Genomic DNA, 9692 nt, shown 5'->3' on the forward strand with positions numbered 1-9692 from the left:
TGCCTGGATCTCAGTGGCCCTGCCCCTCCTGGATCTCAGTGGCCCTGTCCCTCCTGGATCTCAGTGGTCCTGCCCTGCCTGGATCTCAGCGGCCCTGCCCTGCCTGGATCTCAGTGGCCCTGCCCCCCTGGATCTCAGGGGTCCTGCTCCTCCTGGATCTCAGTGGCCCTGTCCCTCCTGGATCTCAGTGGCCCTGCCCTGCCTGGATCTCAGTGGCCCTGCCCCATCCCCCCGGATCTCAGTAGTCCTGCCCCTCCTGGATCTCAGCAGCCCTGCCTGGGTCTCAGTGGTCCTGCCCCTCCTGGATCTCAGCAGCCCTGCCTGGATCTGAGAGTCTGGTCTCCAGAAGGTCTCTCCCCTGGAGCGTGGGATGAGAGCAGAGGGATCAGGTGGAAGATGGGAGGGAGTCGCCTCAGAGCCCAGGGAACCCACGGTGGTGAGTTCATGACCTGAGCTGAAGTTGGATGCTTAAGTGACTGAGCTACCGAGGCGCCCCCACTGGAAAGGCATTTCTTTTTTATTTTAATATTTATTTATTTTTGAGAGACAGAAAAAGATAGAGTGTGAGTGGGGGAGGGGCAGAGAGAGAGAGGCAGGCACAGAATCGGAAGGAGGACCCAGGCTCCCAGCGGTCGGCACAGAGCCCGTCGCGGGGCTCGAACCCACGAACCGCGAGATCAACGTCTGAGCGGAGATCAAGAGTCAGACACGCCCAGGAGCCCCCCAAGTCCCCCACTGTAAATCCCTGGGTGTGTGACTGTTGCCGTGTGGTGGTCACAAATCACCACAATATCGTCAGGTGCCATCACCGATCTACAAGATACCCCAGAACCGACTCGTCGTAGAGCAGAAAACTCGTGCCCCTGGACCAACGTCTCTGCGCCTCCCGACCTCCAGCCCCTGGAAGCCGCGTCTGCCCTCTGCTTCTATGATCTGAGCACTTGAGACCCACGTGCAAGTGTGAGTGTGCAGAACGTGACTTCCTCTGTGTGAGGTGTTGCACGCGGCCTCACCCCCTCGAGGTCCAGCTGTGTTCCTGCACACGGCGGGATGGCCCCGGTCTTCCAGGCTGAGCGATGGTCCATTATGTGTACAGATAATACAAATAGAGAAGATCATTTTTTTTTCAAATTTTTTTTAACGTTTATTCATTTTAGAGACAGAGAGAGACAGAGCATGAACAGGGGAGGGTCAGAGAGAGAGGGAGACACAGAATCCGAAACAGGCTGCAGGCTCTGAGTGGTCAGCACAGAGCCTGACGTGGGGCTCGAGCTCACGGACCGCAAGATCATGACCTGAGCCGAAGTCGGCCGCCCAACCGACAGCCACCCAGGCGCCCCCAAAATCATTTTTTAAATACAGAAAAAAATGATATGATTTTTGTATAAATAACATATTAAAACATACAAAATAATATATAATATATTAAATTAATTATAATTGTTTATATATTTAAAAGCAGAACATATACAACATTACACAATGTACAATGTTGCATATAATAATATAATAATATCCAACATTATGTATAATTATTATATGACATCACCATATAATCATATGTTATATATAATTATGATGTGTAAAATTATATAAAATTATATATAATCTGTAATATTATTACATATAACGTTATATTGTATATAACCTCTTGTATACCTATCGTATATTGTATATTGTATTACATATAATTATTATATGTAATAATTACGTTATTACCTTACATTATATTACATTACATTACAATGTTATATATAATTATATATAATATATAATGTTTATGATACAATCATATTATATAACTATTATATATTTACTTATAATCATACATTTTATATTGTACGCATAAATATATACGTAAGTATATGTGATGTATGCGATATATTGTTGTATACAACATTAGATGATATACAACCTATATACAACACTTACATATGTATACATATGCTGTGCATCATATAAGGTTGTATATCTGATATTCTAACTACATATAGAGATAGGAATATTAATTTGCTAGGAGACTTGTGCCATGACATTTTATTTATATATTTGTGCTGTCCTGTCGGGATATCAAACTCAAAACGGGCCTCTGTTCCCCAAGGCAAACACGAGACGGTCACACCCATAGGTGCACAGGTACACAACGTGCACACATACGCCAGGCAAACACCAGGGCTCGGAGGTGCGAGTCGATGATAACCTGCTGGGTGGCTGGCCGTCGTGACCCGCCCCGGGCGCGCCTGGCTCGCTCCCCAGACCTGGCTCGCTCCCCAGAGCTGGAGACAAGCAGACGCACGTGTCCTACAGTGGTGGCCGTCCACAAGAGGGAGGCCAGGGACCTGGTCGTGCTGTAAAAGACAAAGCAGCGGGGAGAAAGGCAGAAGGGAGCCTCGCCGAGATTGCTGGGGGGAAGACATCAACATGTGTAACATGCTTCACAGACGGGACTCCTCGAGGGTCCGCCCCATCGCCTTTCCTGCGGACCCACCTGGTCTGGGGAACGCACACGTTCTGGACGGGAGGATAGACACAGCGGCCTGGGGAGGGCCAGAGTCACCCCAAGACTGCAAGAGGGACAAGACCAGGTAGGGCATCCTGGGCCAGAAACGCCTGGATGCATCATCAGCTTGGTGAACCCACCAAGAAGTGAAGGGATGACCCAAGTAGTCGGGTCAATCCTTGACTTTTCATCTTGGGTCTATTCTTACCTTGGATGGACATAGTGTTCATAAGATTACCTCTTGTTAATATGGTCGTTAATTAAGGCTTTAGGAAGTACCTCATCAACGCCAAAGGAATGAATCTCTAATGTGAAATTCCAGGCAATATGGGACATAGGAGGACACAGCTGGGCATGGAGGGCTCTCCCCTCCCACCACACCTGTCCCGACCCAGCCCTTATGCTTGGACTATTGCTATAGCCGATAAGCAAAGGCCTTTCTTGGCGGGCCAGATGGACGGCACAATACAGACAGAACTGGGGTGCAGTGGGCCTGGGTGGGGTGATGATATACTAAGATAAACGTTTCTGCTCACCTAACTGCCCCCCCTCCCCGAGTCTGGGCTGCTTCCAAGAGCAGAGAATCCAAAGGGGGGGGGCTGTTATAACGTTACAGGGCAGGTGGCCAAGGTCGGCGTGCACAGGGGTGAGTCAGGCTGAGCGCAGGCACCCTGGATATGACATGACTAAACTGTCACATCTGTGCTCTTTCTCCCCCAAACCCACAACTCCTCTCTAATCATGAGATTGGCGATTAGAGATTAGCACAAACAAACTGTGAACCCAGTCACGTCCCACAAGCTCCCTGACCAACACGCCTCACAACTGCCTAAAAGTCACCAGAAACAAGCTGGGTCTGAGAAAACGTCCCGATGCACAGAAGCACTAACATGTTTGTGGTACTGGGGATGGGGACGCCTGTCCCCCCGCCCCGCTCCTTCCCTGTGACTTCCAGAAGCTCTCAGCTCCCAAAGTGGGGCTCACCTGCAGGGGAGGGGGCCGTGGGGCCTCCCCAGAGTCCTCCCCCCGCCCCCGATCTCTGCCAGCTTTTGCAGTGGTGAACAGGTTGATCCTGAGGTAGCTGACGGTTGTGGGTCCACCCACAGAAAGAAACAACGCCCATGTGGTTTGGGGTTTTCCTCTGGGGTCGGTGTGAGGCCGCCCCTTGTCTGATGTCCTGTTGTCACAGTAAAGACAGACCTGCTCAGGGTGAGGGGTCTTTCTGCCCTGCTTCTCAGGCTCCCCTATTTTCCAGAGCTTGGAAACTGCGCAGAGCCTCATCTATGTTTGTGTGTGGGTACATTATGTCTATCTATTAATCATCTACTTGTCCATCTTTTCTTTTCTCTTTCTTTCTTTTTTCTTTCTTTCTATATGAATGTCATCTATGTATTAATCATCTATTTATGTATCTGCGTGTGTAGCAATCAGTCTATTCATCTGTCTATGCACCTATCATCCATCTATCCATCCATCATCCATCCATCTGTCCATCCATCCATCCATCATCCATCTATCCATCCATCTATCTGTCCGTCCTTCCATCCATCTGACCGTCCATCTATCCATCCATCCATCCATCCATCCATCCATCATATCTTTTTATCTATCTATCTATCTATCTATCTATCCATCCATCCATCAGCTATCCATCCATCCATGGATCCATCCATCCACGCATGCACGCATCCATCATCCATCATATATTTTTATTTATCTGTCTGTGTATCTACCTACCTATCCACCATCTATCCACCCACATATCCATCCATCCATCCATCCATCCATCTATCCATCCATCATCCATCCATCTGTCCATCCATCCATCCATCATCCATCATCCATCCATCATCCATGGATCCATTCACCATATGCATCCATCCATCCATCCATCCATCCATCCATCATCCATGGATCCATTCACCATATGCATCCACCCATCATCCATCTATCCATTCACCATATCCATCCATCCATCCATCCATCATCCATCCATCATCCATCTATCCATTCACCGTATCCATCCATCCATCCATCCATCCATCCATCATCCATCCATCATCCATCCATCCTGAGCTTCAGGCTCAGACTTCAGGCTCAGATTCTGGACTTGCATCTCATTGGCACAGCTTGAGTCACATGTCTGAAGACAGTATGTGCCCTGATGCCATCAGCAGGTCTGGCAGAGATCAGACTCCCATTTGGGGTGGTTCTTAGAGAAAAGTCATCAGGGAAAAATCAGGAGTCGGAAGGACGGCACAAAGCATTCTTTAAAAACAAACAAATTAAAAGCGAAATAGCGTGGTATTGGTGTTCCTCCGACCGCCTTCCTGAGCAATGCTGAAGGTGGTAAGGAAAAAATGAGATGTCATCCAATACTAAATCCACCAGGGAAAGGCAGAGTCTGGAGGCATATAGGGGTAAAGAGAGGGGATAAAGAGAGAAACGATAATGTAGAAATGTCCGGTGAATATACAATGCACACATATGTTATCATCAACATGCATGAGGACCACATAACATCCCCAAAAGAGTGCGGTCAAGGGGGTCAGCCAGAGATGGAATCAGGGGGGACATTGTGGACAGACTCTTTCTTTTAGGGCAGAGTTTCTCAGCCTCGGCCCTAGTGACATGTGGGTGGGTCATTCTCTAATGTGGGGCGTCCTCTGCAATATAGGGTGTGGGGCAGCGTCTCTAGTCTCCACCCACCAGATGCTAGTAGGATCTCCTCCTCGGTGTGACCACCAGAAATGTCTCCCAGGACACAATGAAAGATGTCCCCTGGGGCAGAACTGTTCTTGGTTGTGAACTACGGGCATAGATAGATTGGTAAGTGGATGGAAGGATGCACAGATGCATGGATGGATGGATGGATGATAGATAGATAGATAGATAGATAGATAGATAAAAAGATATGATGGATGGATGGATGGACGGATGGATATGATGAATGGATGGATAGATGATGGATGGATGGATGGATGGATGGATGGATGGATAGGTGGGTGGATAGATGATGGATAGGTAGGCACATACACAGACAGATAAATAATATATATGATGGATGGGTGGATGGATAGATGATAGATGGATAGATAGATAGATAAAAAGATATGATGGATGGATAGATGGATGGATATGATGAATGGATCGATGGATGATGGATGGATGGATGGATATGATGAGCCTTAAGCCTGTTCCACAGGCTGAAAGACCTTTTGCTCGGGCGTGGGGGGTGGGGAGGGAGAGTTCAAGTTCTGTTCTCTTAAGTCCTTCACCTGATTGGAGGGGGCCCACCAACATTAAGCCTGACAATATCCTCTACTCCAAAACCCACTGATTGTACTGTGTATGTCACTCACAAAATACTTTCACAGAAACATCCGGAATGGTATTTGGCCACATACCTGGGCACCATGGCCGCGGCCAACTGGACACACACAGTTAACCATCACAGACGGATGGCCTCATGAGCTGACAGGTCGAGGGCTCACGTCTTTGCTCGTATGATTCACGGAGAGCAGAGAAAGTCTGTCTGCAGGGAACAGACCACAACAGGACCCGAGGGAAAGAACATACGCTACGTGGATCCCCACCCCCACCCCCGCAAACCTTCCACTGCCCATGGCTAAGGTGGCAGCGTTTCCTTCCTTACAGGCAGTGAATCATCCCTGAATCCTGATGATGGTAGCATAGCCCAAGCTGGGTCCTACAGGTTTCTACATCCTGAGAGATGGGGCCTTCTGTCCCCCCGGCACTCGGACACGTGCTAGTTAGACGCAGGGGGAAGCTGTCCGTTCACACCTGCTCCCAGTGTGTTTTCGGGAAAGAAACCCAGTTCACAAATCAGGAGAAAGCCCCCTTGCTCTCTTGCTAAGTGAAAATAGCACGTCATCTTTCCTTGGGGCAGCTGACGGGGGAATACGACACAGCTGTGAAAAAGGAGTTGAGGTCAGACACCCGCTAACAGGTGGGTGGACCTTGAAAACACGACGCTCAGGGAGGAGGCAGACCCCCAGGGCTGTGGAGGCTGTGACTTCATTTGTGTCACTTGCCTGCTCAAGGGCAAGTGCATGGAATAAAATTGAGTCAGTGACTGTCAGGTGCTGGGGACGGGGAGTGCAGAGGCATTGCTAATGGGGATGGGGTCTCCTTCGGGGAGTTGAGAATGTTCTGGAACTGAACAGAGGTGGTGGTCCAAATGTGCACGTGCTGGGCACCTGGGGGGCTCAGTCAGTTGAGCGTCCGACTTTGGCTCAGGTCATGATCTCACGATTCATGGGTTTGACCCCCGCATTGGGCTCTGTGCTCATGGCTCTGAGCCTGGAGCCTGCTTCGGATTCTGTGTCTCCCTCTGTCTCTGTCCCTCCCCCACTTGTGCTCTGCGTCTGTCTCTCAAAAATAAATAAAAACATCAAAAAAAAATGTGCATGTGCTAACTGCCATTGAATTGTGCCGTTTAAAGTGGTGAATTTTATGTGGATTTCACCTCAGTGAAGAAAAACACCCGTTTAAACATTTTTTTAATGTTTATTTATTTTTGAGAGAGAGAGAGAGGGAGACTGACCTTAAGCGGGGGTGGGGCAGAGAGAGAGAGAGACACAGAATTCAAAGCAGGATTCAGGTTCTGAGCTGTCAGCACAGCACCCGATGCGGGGCTCGAACTTTGAGATCGTGACCTGAGCCGAAGTCGGAGGCTTAACCAACTGAGCCACTCAGGCGCCCCCCGAAATACCCATTTTTACATAAGCGAGCTGACTTTTTTTGGGGGGGAACCAGGGTCAGGTGAGGCGGTCTCCTGTTTGCACTAATATATCTTGGATGTCAAGGGTTCCCCAAAATGGCCAATGCATCAGTGACCATCCCACAGCCATGCAGCCTGAGAACATTTACGAAACCCCGATGCATCACATGAACAGTTTCTGTGGAGTTTCGTGCACTGAGTCACTGTCTATGACTTTCGTTGTACTATTTCAGTGACGCCCTCTGAACACAGTCCCTGAGATGACAGTCATTTGGCTGGCCATCTGCGGGCAGGTACTCAGCGTTTATGGGTTGGAGTCTCGCCCGCGTTCGCCCATGGGGGTCTGTTCCTGGACCCAGCCGTGGGCTTGGGGGATGAAGCAGGGCGGGGTCCACGTCGGGTCAGATGGGAAAGATACATCCTGCAGGCAGGCTGCTGTTTGGCTGGTAAACTGTGCACGGTGCTGTGGGTGCAGACACATTTCCCCGGTAAACGTAGACCTTTTCAGCTTGAGGAGGGTCCCACGCTGCCGTGCACAAGAGTTCCAGGGAGACGATGGTGCTCCTGGGTGCCTTCGCTCACCAGCACACCTACTGCCCTTGTCCCTTGGGGCACGAGCGCCTTGCCCAGGACGGCAGGGTCGTGCAGTGACTTCTGAGACTGGCTGGTTCATGGAGAGACCTGGGCATAGAGTCCTGGCCGCAGCGGCTGCTGAGCCCCTCTGGGTGGAAGGAGGGAAGGGGGACAGGGTGGCCAACACCCCTTCCGGCCCTGCACGTTCCTGGAATCCTGAAAGTTAGTGTTGTCACGGAGGCCACGCTGTGCCTCCTCAGTGATACGCTGATATGCAGCCAGAGAAAAGCAGGAAGTGAACCACTCCCACCTTCCCTCCCCACGCTGGGGAGCCACACGCCCTGCGGAAGCCCCACCTGAATGTGGGGCGTCTGGAGTCCCACAAGGCTGGGTCACTGACGTGTGATGGCAACGGAGCTGCTGTGCCACACAAACACCGCGGACGTTCCCTAATGTGTCCTGACTGCCTCTCCGGGGGGAGGCAATACAAACGTGCCCCATGCGCAGTGACCAATCGAATGTGGACCCTGCCACGCGGTATTGTAAAACAATAAACATGGATGAAAACATCCATGATGGACAAAACACTGCTGTGTGCCATAGGGATGGGACCACCGAGGTGACGTTAATTAACCCTTACGAGAGGGTGATGGTCATCCGGTCAAGAGAAGTTGTCCGATGTGGCAATTCTGTCGGTCGAAATGCGAGATGAGTGAAGAAAAATGTTTGAGAATATTGGTGATGAGTATGCTTCTATTAAAGTCGGGAGGGTACAAATATAAAAACAATAGGTAAGTGGCTGGAAAGACAGACAGATGGATGGATGGAAGGAAGGAAGCAAGCAAGGAAGGAAGGATACATGCAAGGATGTATGGATGTATGCATGCATGGATGGAAGGAAGGAAGGAAGGAGGGAAGGAAGGAAGGATACATGGAGGGATGGATGGATGGATGCATGGAAGGAAGGGAAGGAAGGAAGGGCACATGGAGGGATGGATAGATGGATGGATGGAAGGAAGGAAGGAAGGATAGATAGAAGGATATGATGGAAGGAAGGGAGGAAGGAAGGAAGGAAGGAAGGAAGGAAGGAAGGAAGGAAGGAAGGATAGATGGATGGATGCATGGAGGGATGGATAGATGGATGGATTGATGGAAGGAAGGAAGGAAGGAAGGAAGGAAGGAAGGAAGGAAGGATACATGGAGGGAGGGATGGATGGATGGATGGATGGATGGATGGATGGATAGATGGTTGGATGCATGGAAGGAAGGAAGGAAGGAAGGAAGGAAGGAAAGAAGGGTACATGCAAGGATGTATGCATGGAGGGATGGGTGGATGGATGGATGGATGGATGGAAGGAAGGAAGGAAGGATAGAAGGATATGATGGAAGGAAGGAAGGAAGGAAGGAAGGAAGGAAGGAAGGAAGGAAGGAAGGAAGGATACATGGAGGGAGGGAGGGAGGGATGGATGGATGGATAGATGGTTGGATGCATGGAAGGAAGGGAAGGAAGGAAGGGCACATGGAGGGATGGTTGGATAGTTGGATGGATGGATGGATGGATGGATGGATGGATGGATGGAAGGAAGGATACATGGTACGATGTATGTATGTATGCATGGACGGATGGATGGATGGATGGGTAGAGGGTGGATGGAAGGATGGATAGGTAGATGGAAAGAAGAAAGGAAGGACGTAAGGAAGGGAGGAAGGGAGGGAGGAAGGAAGGAATGATGGATGGGTGGATGGAGAGGACAAGGAGTGGCAGTGCTCTGACACTGCATCCTGGTTGAGGTGACTGGTCACTCGCATTCCCACTGGTGTCTCAGGACTGGGCCCTGCCTGTGGGTCTCTCTGCCAGGCCTCACTTGTTGGAGA

The sequence above is a fragment of the Panthera tigris genome, chromosome X (genome assembly GCF_018350195.1).
Source record: "Panthera tigris isolate Pti1 chromosome X, P.tigris_Pti1_mat1.1, whole genome shotgun sequence".
Lineage (NCBI taxonomy): Eukaryota > Metazoa > Chordata > Mammalia > Carnivora > Felidae > Panthera > Panthera tigris.